Genomic DNA, 16,288 nt, shown 5'->3' on the forward strand with positions numbered 1-16,288 from the left:
TCTCAGTTGCCTTTGAATTATATTTGAAAACCAAAACATGTAACTTTTAACCCAATGTGTTTGGTTCCAGATCTTTTAGAAAGTGTGTTGGTACAGGTAATAGGTAATATCATATGCCTAACTACACATGAATGGCTGCATAAACAACATAAGAACTGTAGTCTACAACAGGTCACATCTGAGACATTTTGGTTCTGTAGTTGAGGTTGGAGATCCACGCACAGAGGCTGGATGGTCCTTTATAGTTTTGATCAAAAGCTGGGCCATGACTACAATTTCAGGGGCCTTCCTTCTCTAGGGTGCACCAGGCAGGGTTCAGTGCAAAACCCTGATATCTGAAGACCCAACACAAAGGGTCGTAAACAGATGTTATAATTTGACATTTGAAGAACACTTGTTTACTTCGTCTTTTTTGATGCAGAAAATATAATTTTAAATATTTAAGTGGTTTTAAACCAAAACACATTTTTCTAATAGCATTCCCAATAGGCTTCAAATAATTCCAATATGTAAATTGGTCAGTGAATTATTTTAATTTATATTTATTAAGTGTGGTAAAGGGTTTTAGCATTTCATCAAAGAACAAAATAAAAGGGGGGACTAGCAAATTCATTTTTGTGCCTTTATACAACTTTTCTATGCATAAGCACATTTATATCCAGTTAGTTATGCAGGGGTAGTTTGACAGAGATTCTCTACGTGTTTTGTGTTTTTGTTTATGTTTGTATGCCTGTTTACTTTCAAGTGAGGTTAACATCTATTTCATTCTTGAGTATTTGTTATTATATGATATCATCATTGTATCTCTCCTCTATGTTCATTCAATTTGAGATGCCTCATGTAAACTTTGATCATCGATTAATATAAATCAATGACTGAAAATCGCTTGTATATTAATTTACTGGCTTGTAGTTTCTACTCTTATGGTTTTCAGATTTCCTTCTCAGAAATAGTTTCTCCTGCACAAAGAATAAAATATTTCAGAATTCATGAAATGTTATAAATATAGCCAATAGTATGAGGGTGCTCATTATCATACCAGTTTCTCAGAAATCTAGGCAACTGTATTCTCTTGAAGTCCCAGAAATTTCTGCTGTCATTGATTACAGAGTCATGGAACTTTGGATCTGAAAGGTAATTTAGAGATTATAAGTGTTACAGATGAAGTAAAGGAGCCCCAAATAGAGCTTTACCGAGTCCAGTGTGTGTCCAGAAACCTGCACCTAATGAGTAGCTGGAAACCAGTTCTGAGTTCTGGAATTTCCACTGAACCATAATTTTTCCCTTGTGGGTCAGTGGAAAACAACTGGTAAGAAAATTCCTGAAAGTTTAGTGAGAAAATCACAGTAGTATAAATATATTATACCAGTTGAATAGTTAAACAAACAAAAACATCTGGCTCATCATAATTTACTTGAACTTCTAATCAAGATGGCAGAGATTAATTTTCCATTCACTTCACAGATTTCTATGAAATCAGCCCCAATCAAAACAGAGAAATTAACAATATCCTTTACTGCCCCCAATTTTTGTTGACACCTCTCTACACAGAGAATTTAGTCATTCTTTGGGGAGTTTCCTCCCTCACCTAAGGTTAGGAAGAGCCTACAGTCGTGACTCCTTTGGGACTTCACTCCAGCAAGGATATTATCTGAAAGAGACTTAAAAATTACTCCCAGAGCTATTCTTGTCCTTATCCACAGAAGTGGTGAATGTGACCTTAAATGGCAAAAGGCACTTTGCAGATGTGATTGAGTTCAAGATCTGGAGATGGGGAGATTCTCCTGGATTATACTGGCAGACCCAATGCAAACACAAGGGTCTTTATAAGAGGGAGTCAGAGGGAAATTTGATGAAAATAGGAGATGCAAGAAAGGGATCACGAGCCAAAGAATGCAGGCAGCCTCCAGAAGCTAGAAATGGTAAGGAAACATATTCTCCTCTAGAGACTCCAGATCTGCAAAGGAATAAATTTGCATTGTTTTCAGCCACCAAATTTGTGGTAGTTTGTTACAGCAGACATAGGAAGCCAGTACAGCATCACAGTGTTTTGTTTGTCCTTTTACAAGTAGCTCAGCTACAGCTATAGTCCATTCAAAAGACCATGCTTAATTGGTGTCTTGGTTTCTGGTGTTCATAAATTCATCATTTAACACCTATTTACAGAGCACCTTACCTTTAAGGTGCTGTGGTAGACTTCATTGGGAATCAAAAAAATGCCTAAGACATTACCCCATCTCAAGAACTGAAAATCCAACATCTCCTGTGTTTCTTGAAGATCACATCTACCCACTTGTGTGTACACAGAATAATCTACAGTGTTTTATCAGTTCTAAGATACAATTAATTGTAAGATATACCATTAAGTTAATAACTGCTTTTTGGGAAAAAAAAAACACTACATTAAGTATGCACAGGAACAGCAAAATGTACCCTAATTTCAGAAACATTGACATGGAAAAATGCACAACAGAGAATTGAGGAAAAACAACATCTACAACTCCTCAATACATTTTCTTGTAAGACAAATGTACTCATGTCTATAGCTCTCTGAAAAGGTTCTTCAAGTGATTGCATCACAACTAATAAATGTCTAAAATCCAAACACATAAGTGAATCACAGAAAAGTATCAAAATTCATTAAACATCTCACAAAATGTTTTTCTCGGGCACAGTATTGAGAAAACAATGTGAATGATCTTGAAGTAATGCTTTTATACCAGCAAAGCCATAAGATCTTGTTACCTTAACAATGGAAAACCTTAGCATTGCATACTGAAAATAAAGTTTTTAGCTTCTTGGGACTGAAAAGATATCTTGGGCTTCACTGAGAAAATAATTCTGGGATACTGCTTCAAAACTATTCTCTTCTATCAGAGTCCATATTGAAAGTCCAAAGTAGTCCCCTAATCAAAAGTGAAAAGAAGCGTTTCTGAAACACTATGAGTTTTACTTAAAATACAGTTGGTTCCTGTAGCACGTTAAATAAAATGTCTCATTCCTAATTTACTGAACTGAATACATTTGCTATTTCTCTGAAAAACATTCAAGCCAAACATTCACTTTTGCTCAAAAGATCTAAGCAAGACTAGGTCCTTTTAAGAACAGCAATCTAAAATGTCGTATGTAGATTTGTTCCAAAACATTTAACAAAATTATTTCCAAGAATAAGGAGGCTGTTGCTCTCCTTAGTTTTCAATTTTGTTTACAGAGCTCTGGAATTCCCAGGACATCAGTAGACATGGTTTAAATTCCAGGTTGATCAATTACTAGGTATAAGCCCTTGAGAAAACCATTAATCAAATTACTTAATTTTATAGATTAGGAAACTAAACTGTGGCTCAAAGAGGGGAAAGTGATAACCCAAAGTCAAGCAGCTTTTTATTGTCAAAACAAGAGTAAAATTTTGAAGCTCCTGACTCTTAGTCCTTCCCCGTTTCCACTATGTCCATGTCCTTCCCTCTCGGACAGGCTGCACTGGGAGAGTAGTGGGCTATGGATATCATGACAAGAAGTTTGGCTTATAAATGCAGTGAGATGCCCTGAAGCTTTTCAAGGAGGCAGTATCACAAGCAGATCTGTGCTATTGGAAACAACTGGACTCTATAGAGTATACAATGGAATTAACGGGAAAAGGCTGGGGCTGGAAAAGCATGTAGGAGGTTATCAGAATGGCCCAGATGGGAGGAAACAATGTCTTCAACCAGGACAATGACAATAGAATTGTATATATTTTTAGCTGCCATTTGTTGAGTGCCTACAATATGCCAGGCATTATGCATAATTCCATTTAATCCTCATGTCACCCCTCAGAGCTGCATAATATTATTGTCCCCATTTTATAGAGGAGGAATCTGGGGCTTTGGAGAGGTTACATGGCCTGCCTGAGGTTACATGGTGTACCAGTTTGGATATATTATGTCCCCTAGAAAAAACTATGATCTTTTAATCCAATCTTGAGGAGCAGACATATTAGTGTTGATTAAGTTGGAACTTTTGGATTAGGTTGTGTCCATGGAGATGTGACTCAGTCAACTGTGAGTGAAGCATATGAATGGATTATTTCCATGGAGATACGGACCTGCCCATACAGGGAGGGTCTTGATTTAATTGCTGGAGCTCTATAAAAAGCTCATAAACTGACGGACCTCAGAGCAACTGAGACTGACATTTTGGAGAGCAGCTGTAGCTAAGACAGGACAAAATGCTCCAAGAGCAACATTTTGGAGAACATCATTTTGAAATGCCACCTGGGAGCAAGTGGACGCCAGCCATGTGCCTTCCAAGCTAACAGCAGTTTTCCAGACACCACTGGCCATCCTCCAGTGAAAGTACCTGATTGTTGATGCCTTACCTTGGACACTTTATGGCCTTAAGACTGTAACTTTGTAAACAAATAATCCCCCTTTATAAAAGTCAATCCATTTCTGGTATTTTGCATTCCAGCAGCATTAGCAAACTGGAGCACGGGGACAGTGAGTGGCAGACTCAAGATTCAAACCCTGATCTGATTGTCTTATCCAAAATGCCCAAGCTTCTTAAACTTTACAGTGCCTGAAAATCACTTGTGGATCTTGTTAAAATGCATATCCTGATTTAGAAGGGCTTGGGTAGAGTCTAAGAGTTTGCATTTTTCTAAAAGACTCCCAGGTGGTGCCAAAGCTGCTGATACACAGACCACACATTGAGTAGCAAAGAATTATGTATGATGGAATTGCAAAGTTGGAGAGAGACAGGAGAAATCTTGCAAAAAATGGAATTGGTTATGCAGAGTGAGAGAGTGGGAAAGAGAGGGAATGATTGTGAGGTTTCTAGCCCAGGGGACTGAAGATGGGAAAGGTGCTGTTTGCTAAGGAAACCCAGGGTGGGGGGACATTAACTGGAGTCTCTGTCTTTCTTTCCTGAAATCAGTTTTAAAAAGAGCTGAACTCACTTTTTCAACAATTATCAAAATCAGGCTACCAATGGCAGTGAACGGTGCTTACATATCTATTGACTTTTTCAACTCTATTGTTTATCAACTCAACCACAAAGATCATTTCTCAGGTTTCATAAAATGATTATAAACTCTTTATAGTTTTGCATCATTACTTAAAATTGGGGTTGATGTTGAGATGGAAAAGCATAATACAGATGGCAGGGATTAATTACTGCATAAAGGGCACAGAGAAATTGGGGTTGGGTGGAGAGAAAACCACTGGCTATAAAGTCAGTTAACCTGTATCCTCATCCCTAAATTGCCAATTACTAGCTGCATAACTTTGGACAGTTCTTTAACTGCTCTAACCCTCAGTTCTCTCTATATAAGTTGAGGGTAATAATATCACCCACATCTTACTGTTGTACTTAAATCACTTAGAACTGCTTAGATTGTGTTTTAGTTTCCTGGCTGCAAAAACAAATGCCATACATTGTGTTGGCTTAACAGGAATTTACTGACTCACAGTTTCAGAGGCTAGAAGACTTGCTTCCTCCAGTGTCAGTATCTTCTGTCTGGTGGGCAATCTTTGGGGTTCTTTGGCTTCTCTGTCACATGACAATACACATCTGTATTTTCTTCCTCTTCCAGATTCCATTCACTTCCAGCTGGCTGCTCCTCTGGGCTGTCTCTCCATCTGACTTTTATTCTGTTTAGAAAGGACTCCAGTAATCCAGATTAAAGCCCAACCTGATTCAGTTGGACCACACCTTGACTGAAGTAACATCTTGAAGAGATCTTATTTGCAGTGAGTCCACACCCACAGGCTCAAGGTTGATCTGAAAATGCCTTATGTGGGGAGCATGATTCAATCCCCAACAGATAGTGACATACCCTGTACTTTTAGTATCATCATCATTTCTTAAAAACACTTGACAGATTGGAAAAGATGGCCATAAAATCTTGCAAATCCTCCCTTTGAGAAGAGGAATCTATTTTCCTCCTGTTTGTATCTAGACTGGCCTTGTGACTTGTTTTGAGCAGTAGACTGTGGCAGAAGTGACCGTGTGTGAGTTCCAGAGCCTGGGCATTGAGAGGCCTTGCAGCTTCCACTTTTGCCCTCTTGAAACTCTGCTCTGAGACACAATGCAAGAAAGCTGCCTAGTCTACTGGAGGATGAGAAGCCACATGGAGGAGAACCAAGGAACCCCAGATGGTACGTTCACCAACTGCCAGACCTGAGTGAGAGTGAGGCCACCTTGGACATTTCAGCCCAACTGACCAACCAGCTGAATGCAGCCATTTGAGTGAGTCACATGAAATCAGCAGAGGAACCACCTAGCCAATCCACAGAAAAATAATAAATTGTTGTTGTTTTACACCGTAGTTTTGGGGTGATTTGTTATGCAGCAATAGGTCATTGGAGTAGCATCCAGGGAAGTAAAAATTAATAAAATATTCTTTGATGGGAACAAAAATTTTGAGTCTCTCAGGTATAAATCATTGCAGCTATTATGAATCTTGATTCATTCATTTCTTCCTTTATTCTATAAATATTTATTGAGCACCTACTGTATTCCAGGTAAAATACCATTTCAGATATAGATTGAGGAATAAAACATTTTCCTGCCCTTACAGAGTTTAAAGTCCAATTAGCATTAGGCATGCTATCACATAAATAAGTATAAAATTATAAATTGTGACAGGTCCTATAAGACAGAAAACAGGGGAGACATGCCTTAGCTATATTGGTGGTTTGTCGTCAGTGCCCAGGCACAGAACAGCTGTGAAATCAAGCTCTCTCCCAAAGACTTTATTCTGAAAGAAGTGGCTATTGCATAGATTTCAAAATGTTTAGAGTATGAAGAAACTGTTGTTCTGTCTTTTTCTATTTAAAAGAGTAGATATAAATAAATTGCCTACCAAGATGCAGAAAACAGATGGATTTGAAAATTCAGCTCACATTGAATATAATTAACTTGGAAAGGGAGAGAAGCCAATGATGCCTGAGACCATAGGTTCCAGGGAGACAGGCAAAGGGCTAACTTATTTTTAACACCACAGTAGTCTCCGCAGTAAGGAAAATTCAAACTCTATTAGAGTCTCAGAAAAAGTAAAAGAGCAAATGAAGAGAGGAAAAAAATGTGGCCATTGGAGAGTAATTAACATTGTGACCCAGGTGCCAATCTGTGTAAGTGTTCACTGCTTGTTAATAGAAGTTGGGTTTCCCAGGTCATTGCCAATGAGAAAGTCTAGTGAAAGCAGACTACCAGTGTTGTTTACTATTCGATTCTGAAAGAGGTGCACCTGAAGAGACAAACATGTTTCTGCCAAGCACTTCTTTAGAAGGAATAGAGAGTTGCTTTCTACACAGAGAGGGCCTAATTTACATACCTATGTGGGGTACTCTGGAATAATTGGACCCAAGATGGCCCTTGGCCTTAGAATAACTGTGTCTTGGTGACGGTCATGTCCCAGGTCACTGGGATTGAGATTTAAATATAGTTGGGTGTACAGAGCCCTTCACAATTCACACCCACACCCAAGCCACTATTCCCCTCTACTCACCCCACAGTTGAATCAGTGCTAAACATGGGGTTTATATTTACAAATCCATATTTTTTTTATGTACCATTCCTACTACCTGGAATTTCCTTTTCCCCTCCACCTAATAAACTCCTTCTTATTAGACACCATTTAAGTGTTATTTTCTTCCATTCCCACACTTCAAGTGAAGTCCAGATTGTCATCTTCTTGTTAGTACTTACATTGTATTTTGTATGTCCCTCTATTATAGCATAACCAATAGATTATTTGTATACTTGTCTTACCCACTACATTGTAAGTGCCTCAAACCCATAATATATCTGACTCATATTGGTATATGCAGTACCTAGGTATCTATCACACAGCAGCTGTTCAGAAAATATTTAATTGATGGAATAAATGAATGGATGGATGGATGACAAAAGAAGGAGACAAAGCATACTCCAAGGGATGTCATTGTTGTGTGTGCATGTGTATGTGTGCACATGCATGTGTTATATATATATTTATACTTGTATTTATATCCCTATTCATAGTTACCTATGGGTGTGAAAGGATATGTATCTGAATGTTAATAACTAAGATTTCTCATATAAAGTAAACTGCAAGAAGACTTTTGAGATTGAGAAGACTTACAAATCTATTTAAATCTTTTTTCACTTCTTGGTTCTGAATGTAGTTATAAAGCACTGACATCACTTGTGTATTAATATCCTTGCAAACATTTTGCCTTTATTTAGATTTTAGCTGGGATTTTCTAAAAGTCAACTGATTTGTACTCTTAAGATTTAGTGTGAAGGAGAACCTAAGATGGCGGCTAGGTGAGACAGGACAAAAAAACACCTCTGTGAAAAATACTAGATAAAAACCAGGAAGTGACCCAGAACACCAGTTTCAGCAATGCACCAGCTGGACAAGGTCTGCTAAAACCACAGGGACCATGCACTTGGTGAAACTGGGAGTCTGCATTCTGAAACGAGTGAGTGAGCCAAGTAAAAGTCCCGCGGCCATGCTGCAGTGTGGGGAAACTGGGGGTTGGCGTTTGGAGATGGACTAGTTCTTTAAAAAAAAAAAACAACCCAGGATCAGCTGCCGTTACGACAGTGAGAACTGCGCAGTGAAGCACAGCAGGAGTGGGCTGTGCCAATCTCTTGGTGTCTGGCGTGGAGGATAGCCCACTGCTGATTGCCTCAGGGCCAGGGGGGCAGAGGGGAGAGCCAAAAGAAGAAAGAAACCACTCTGCTTGCAGCTGGCTCCCCGGCATGCTGGCAACACTCCTGCCCGGAGCCAGACCCACAGCCCAGAGCCACACCAGGAAACCCAGCGTGACGGGGAGAGTATCCCATGGCACCGCGCACATACCATGTTATGGGCCATGGACAGTGGCCTTGGGTGCACACACAGCTAGTTGTCCCGGAGCTGGGAAGGTGGAGCGGTGCAAAAAGTGGGGGTGGTTGAGATGCCCCATTCAGCCATTTTTGCATCAGGCTGGGAGCACCCCTGCACAGCCTGGCAGCCCAGGCTTCCCTTAAGGAAGGTGCGCACTTGTGACGTAGCACAGCCTTCCCTCAGCAGAGGTCCTGGAAGATCACAGCTGAGAAGGGGGGCCCTCTCGGAAATCCTAGGGACCCTACGTCAGTGCCGGGGACTTGTGGGTCAGCGGCAGAGAAAATCTGTGGCAAGACTGAAATGAAGGCTTAGACTATTACAACAGCCTTGAATCTCTGGAAACACCTGGGAGGTTTGAATATTGAAGCTGCCCTGCCTCCCTAGCCACCCAGAAACACTCCTCACATTCAGGACGGACGGCACCAGTAACACACCCGGGCTTGGTGCACCAATTGAACCTCACAGGAATCATTTCCCCACATACCGCAGAGACAAGGTTGGGGAGAACTGACTTGAGGGGAACAGGTGACTTGCAAGTGCCATCTCCTGGTTGGTTGGAGAAGGTGAACGCCACTAAGTTGTAGATCTGAAAAATTAGATTGGTATTTTTTATAACTTGAAAGAACCCTATCAAGCAAAGCAAATGCCAAGAGGCCAAAAACAACAGAAAATCTTAAAGCATATGATAAAACCAGACGACATGGAGAACCCAATCCCAAGCACCCAAATTAAATGATCAGAAGAGACACAGTACTTAGCACAATTAATCAAAGAACTACACTCAAAGAATGAGAGCATGACACAGGATATAAAGGACATGAAGAAGAACATGGCACAGGATATAAAAGACATAAAGAAGACCCTAGAAGAGCATAAAGAAGAAATTGCAAGATTAAATAAAAAAAAAGATCTTATGGAAATAAAAGAAACAGCCAAATTAAAAAAACTCTGGATACTCATAATACAAGATTAGAGGAAGTTGAACAACAACTCAGTGTCCTAGAGGACCACAGAACAGAAAATGAGAGAACAAAAGAAAGAATGGAGAAAAAAATTGAAAAAATCAAAATGGACCTCAGGGATACGATAGATAAAATAAAACGTCCAAATTTAAGACTTATTGGTGTCCCAGAAGGGGAAGAGAAGGGTAAAGGTCTAGAAAGAGTATTCAAAGAAATTGTTGGGGAAAACTTCCCAAACCTTCTACACAATGTAAATACACAAAGCATAAATGCCCAGTGAACTCCAAATACAATAAATCCAAATAAACCCACTCCAAGACATATTCTGATCAGACTCAAATACTGAAGAGAAGGAGCAAGTTCTGAAAGCAGCAAGAGAAAAGCAATTCACCACATACAAAGGAAACAACATAAGACTAAGTAGTGACTACTCAGCGGCCACCATGGAGGCGAGAAGGCAGTGGCATGACATATTTAAAATTCTGAGAGAGAAAAATTTCCAACCAAGAATACTTTATCCAGCAAAACTCCCCTTCAAATTTGAGGGAGAGCTTAAATTTTTCACAGACAAACAAATGCTGAGAGATTTTGCCAATAAAAGACTTGCCCTACTTCAGATACTAAAGAGAGCCCTATCAACAGAGAAACAAAGAAAGGAGAGAGAGAGACAGAGAATTTTAGCAGACATATATAGAACCTTACATCCCAAATCACCAGGACACACATTTTTCTCTAGTGATCACAGATCTTTCTCTAGAATAGACCATATGCTGGGGCATAAACCAAGCCCCAATAAATTAAAAAAAAACAAAAAAAAACAACTGAATATATTCAAAGCACATTCTCTGACCACAATGGAATACAAATAGAAGTCAATAATTTTTGATTTGCAACTCCACTATTTACTTCCTACAGAATATAAAATACATAAACTCTAATGACAAATCAATGGTTTTGGACTCAATGTAAAATATGTAATTTTTGACAAGAACTATATAAAGGTGGGGGAATGGAGGAGTATAGGAACATAGTTTTCATGTCCTATTGAAGTTAAGTTGGTATCAAAGAAAACCAAGATTGTTATGGATTTAAGAGGTTAATTTTAAGCCCCACAGTAAACACAAAGTAATTATCAGAGAATATGACCATAGAGATGAAAAGTAGAGTATGGGTTATGAGAAGTGGGGGAAGGGGCAATGGGGAATTAAGAAATGAGTGTAGGGTTTCTGTTTGAGGTGAAGGGAAATTTCTAGTAATGGATGGTGGGCAGTTGATAGCATTACAACATTCTAAATGTGATTAATCCCACTAATGGAGTGCTAGGGAGGGGTGGAATGGGAAGATTTAGGCTATATATATGTTTACACAATTAAAAAACAAAAAAAGACAGTCTAAATAGATGACAATTGAACACCAAGGATGATCCTGGATGGGATCTGAGGATGGAGGACAGGAGGCTCAAAGGGACACAGTTGGGACATAAGAAAAAAAAAAAAAAGGAAATATAGAATGTAAGCTTTGTATCAATATTGAATTTCTTGAACTTCTTAGCTGCACTTAATGGGATTACATAAAAGAATGTTCATGTTCATGGGAAATGTATATGTGAATTATAGTGCTTGTTCAAGGATGTGGGCAGCTTGCTCTCATATGTTCAGAAGACAGAGCAATAGATGATGGATGATAGATAAGGAGGGAGGGAGGGAGGGAAAGAAAAAAATGGTGGTGTGACAGCATGTTAAAGTTGGTGGATTGGGGTATCAGGGGAGGGGGGTCAGGGTATGCTGTGTATGGGGTTTGTATTGTTTTTGCAACTGTTCCTGTAACTTTGAATTTATTTCAAAATAAAATTTTAAAAAAAGATTTAACATGAAAAAATAAAAATAAATGAGATAGGAAGACTTAATGTGATTTCAAATGCCTTCCTCTGAATCTATGAGAGAATGTTTAATAAATGATACAAGTGCCTAACCTAAAGCCTGTACCTCTGAAAACCAATCTTTAAACTGCAAAGGTGCCTCATCCATTTTAAGGACATTTGAAAGTTTGAAGAACAACCTTTTGGTAATTATATAATTAGATTAGGTATCAAGGGGAAAATTCTCAGTTCTGTATTCCTTTTCAATGAATCAAAATCCCATAAATGTTATCAAACTAAGGAAAGCAACTACAGATTCTAAAGACAGTTGGTTCTCCTGGATATCTTCCCTACATGAATAAGTTCTGCCTTGCTTCCATATAATAATTGTAACCTTACAAGCATTTGAACATTTTAAAATATATATTCCTGCAGTCAGATGTGTTTTCAAAATAATTTTTCCTCTGAATTTATAAAAGGATGAAAATGTTCATGACAGGGAATTTGGAAAACAGACAAGTAATTTTCCTTGAAAGAAAATAGAAATCATCCCTAATTCAGCAGCCAGAGAAAACCATTGCTAAATATTTTATTTTAATAACATTTCATTTCAAAAGTAATACAAATTACAAAGAAAATTTAGAAATACAAAAACAAAAAATAAAATGAAAACCATCGTGATTTCTATGTTAGTTGTTTTAAGCATATATATCATATCTGAACACAATTTGGATCATGATATGTATTCTTAAATAGAATTTAGGTTATTCCCAGTGTTATGAGATTATAATTAATACTACAATGGGCATTTTTGTATACAAATATTTGTCCAGGTTTTTTACTACTTTTTTAGGACAGATCCTAGAAGAGGAGTAAATAAATCTGTATCTAAGGGCCCTTGATATGTTTGCAAGATACTTCTAGAAAAATTGCCCCAATGGGACCTCCTGCTGTAGATAAGAGCATCTGTTTCCCATCCCCTCAATAATATTCAGCATTATTGTTTTTTTAATCTCTGCTAATATGACAGGCCAAAATTGTTTCTCGATGATTTTGTGCATTTCTTTGATTACTAAGTGAAGCTGTGCATTTTTCAGATGTTAATTGGCCAGTTGGTTTCACTTACTGTGACTTAAACTCCTTGAGGACGGGGGTGTTTGTCTGTCCCAATACTCCTGGTGTCCGCCACTTGGTAATCACTCAATTACTGCTGTAGGAAATCACGCATGTTTATATACTTTGGCTGTTTTTCATATTGGTTTTAAATGTTTTTCTGGTTGATTTGAAAAGCCATACTAAATATACTAAATATACTAAATATAAAAATATACTAAATATTTGTTACAATTATTTTCCCTTGAGTTCTCATTTTCTTTTTAACCTTGTTTATGGTATTTTTTGATGAACTTCTTTCATTTTTATGTAGTCAGATCCATTTTTCTTTATGATTTTCTATTCCATTTATGCTTATGAACTCCTTTTCCATTTTGAAATTCTTTTCAATGTTATTAACATAATTTAATTATTGTTGGATGGAGGACAGTATAGCTTCTGTTAATGTGTTTTAGTTACACAAGGAGATTCAGTGCCTCATGAGGATAACTTAAGGATTTTATTGCTACATACTAGCAATCCCTAAGAAGTAAGAATATAAGACACTGGAGAGGGTACACTTTTCCTTACAAAGATTATCAATCTGGGTTGAATCCTCTGAACCTACAAAGTTTGATGTGTACTTTTCTGAGTAGTATCTCAAAGGATCTGTGACCCCAAAATGGTTAAGAATCAATATTACAGGTTCTTTGAAGAATTTTCTTGTCTGACACCAACTGGATTCCCCAACGTTTCAACTTTAACAATTTATCTGCACATTCAGAATTTGACATCCCACAAAAAGCAAAAAGAATGAGACTGAAAAATAGTGACTGAAGTTCTAACATTGAAGAACAAATTCAATACAAGCTTCTCTGAAGTTGCGATCATGCTGAACGCAAACTTAGAGCAACAATAACTTAGAACTTTGAGTGCCAGCTCTGCATGGGTGTCAGCCTACTTGCATGTCATTGAACAATCAATATATCCTAAGGTCAAATATGTCATCTTTTCACATAATCTAGATTTATAATCTAGACCCAATCTCCTGATTGGATGAAATCTTAAAAACCACCTAATCCTATATCATCAACCTCACCATAATGTCTCCAACAAACAGTCACCAAGTCTATGATTAAACATTTCCAGGGATGGAGAACTCTTTGCTTCTTAAGGCAATTCATTGCAGAATTTCTCCTTCTAGCCCCCATTTCATGAAGATCTATGTTTCCCATTTATCTTGCAGAACCAATAGAGCCCAGGTAATCAGACACACCTGCAGGAAATCTGCCAAAACAACTTTTCAGCCTTCTTAGATGGATGAGCAGAGATGTAATTGAAACAGCATGTCACTCCTCTATACAGATTCTTGCTGAAAGGTTTACGAAACAGCATGAGATTTTAAATATAGAGTACTCTTTAAAAATGAAAGCAGAATGCAAGTCATCAAAAGAATGTGGTGAAGTGCGAGCTCTACTGGTTTTTAGACCTCCTGACTTGGGGAAACAGGGATAGCAGTTCATCTGTGTACAAGTTATTGTTAAGGGATAAGGTTGGGCTATTTACACAAAATAGGCTAGGCATTTTGGCAAAGCTAAGCAACGGGGCAGAGGTAGTCTCCATTTTGACTTGAGGAATTTACCCAACACAACATGGGCAAACGTCTAAATGCTCTCTTGTATTGCCAAACTCTGGGTGGAGACTAAGAAAACAGTCTTTTATCCAGATTAGAACAATGGAAGGGGGACCAAGACTAGCTAAGCCAGTTATTATTTAGTATAAATATGCATATGGATGCAAAAAATACATGTGAAATAACATCAATCTCTTTAAACACATATTTAAAAATAATAATAGTCTCCTTGTAATTTGTCAAAAAAAACAAAAGCTGGGGAATTAGCCTTAATGTTTATATCATCTGCAGCAATAAAGAGAGCTAAGTTCAATTAGAAACCCCATGGGGGAAAGAGTGCTCAAATAGGATGAACTCAGAGGCAACTTGTTATAGACTTACCACTACTGCTGGGTCCCTAAAGAAAAGATCTCTCTTCTAGTTAAACACTTTTCTAAGTCTTGGGTTCTGGTTTCTTATTTCGAATTAGTTTTATAGAGGGTTTTAGCATATGGATTTTTCAAAATGCATATCTCTTTATGTAGAATAGGTACTAATAGTGTTTCTCAAGCTACACATCACAACCAGAGTGCCATGAAAACAATTTAGTGGCTCTCAACCAGCTTACTCCCTTCTTTTTAACTTAATTAATAGCACAAAGCAGAGTCTGTATATGCATGCATGTGTGTGTGTGCATGTGTGTGGTGTGCACATAAGCATACAATGGTATGTGATGAAATACATTTTTACCGTAAGCTATCAAAGAATTTTAAAAAATAACTTCATTAATCTTCACAAGTCTCCTGTGGGGGAGAATTGGACTTACATTAAATGGTTCTGTCAACTTTATCTCAAGGGTATAGATTTCTACAGGTAGAAGCTGCCAATTTTTATTTGCCAAACCAAAGATTTTTCAAGCACACAGAATAAGATTTCAGAGTTGTGACTAAAAACGAAATGTCAGTGGAGATTTATTTCTGATGATAACAATTTAGACTCGGTCAAAGCACAGACTTAGAAAGCATAAAACATCTTCTACAAGTCTTGGTAATCTAGAAATGAGCTATCTGTATTGTGAATTATAAATTTAAATTTCCAAAATATTCACAGAACCGGGGCATGCACATATATTCCCCATCCCCATGCTCCTGTCACCTCTTTGCTTTATACATAAGGTGTCAATTGCTTGCCTACACCACAGTAGGGAATCGAAGCTCTTTGACCACCATGATTTACTTTCCAATGGAGCCTCTGATTATCAGCCAAGCTCACTTCTAGCCTGACCCTATCCATCCCTAGGAAATAGCTTTCCACTAAGCCCAGTTCTACTTCCTGACTATCCTCTTTGTCTATATCACATTGTCACTGATAAGTAAATTCTGTGAGCATGTGACTGTATGGTGGTGTGCTTAGGAAACAGAATTAAACACACTCAGCTCTGTTTTATTACTCCCTCAGTTATAATGGACTCTCAAAGCTACAACCAACCCCAACAACTGAACAAAAAAAGAGGCCCTCAATTAGGGTCTGTGAGAATATGATATCACCTATGTTCTGTAATAGTAGACCCAAAGTCCTACCTCCCCACCACTAAGAGAGATACCTATCTAAGTATTCATAAATAGGGAGTATAGTCTCCCAACAGAACTGTGGAGCTAGGTAACAGTAAGAGGAAGACAAAGACATTACCGGGATTAACATTGAGAAAAGATATGTTTGAACTTAAAGAAAAGAATCTATAAAAGGTGATATAAGAATAAAAGGTACAAAGAAAATGTGCAGAAATGATCTGCATTTCAAACAGGCATTCTATCTTGGATGAATCTCTAGAAAAATATTAAGTTTATCTTGTCACCCAAAGCAAATTGTTTGCAAACTGGTTTTTAGTAATTCAGTGGTTATAATAAAAA

The sequence above is a fragment of the Choloepus didactylus genome, chromosome 7, assembly GCF_015220235.1.
Source record: "Choloepus didactylus isolate mChoDid1 chromosome 7, mChoDid1.pri, whole genome shotgun sequence".
NCBI classification, from domain to species: Eukaryota; Metazoa; Chordata; class Mammalia; order Pilosa; family Megalonychidae; genus Choloepus; species Choloepus didactylus.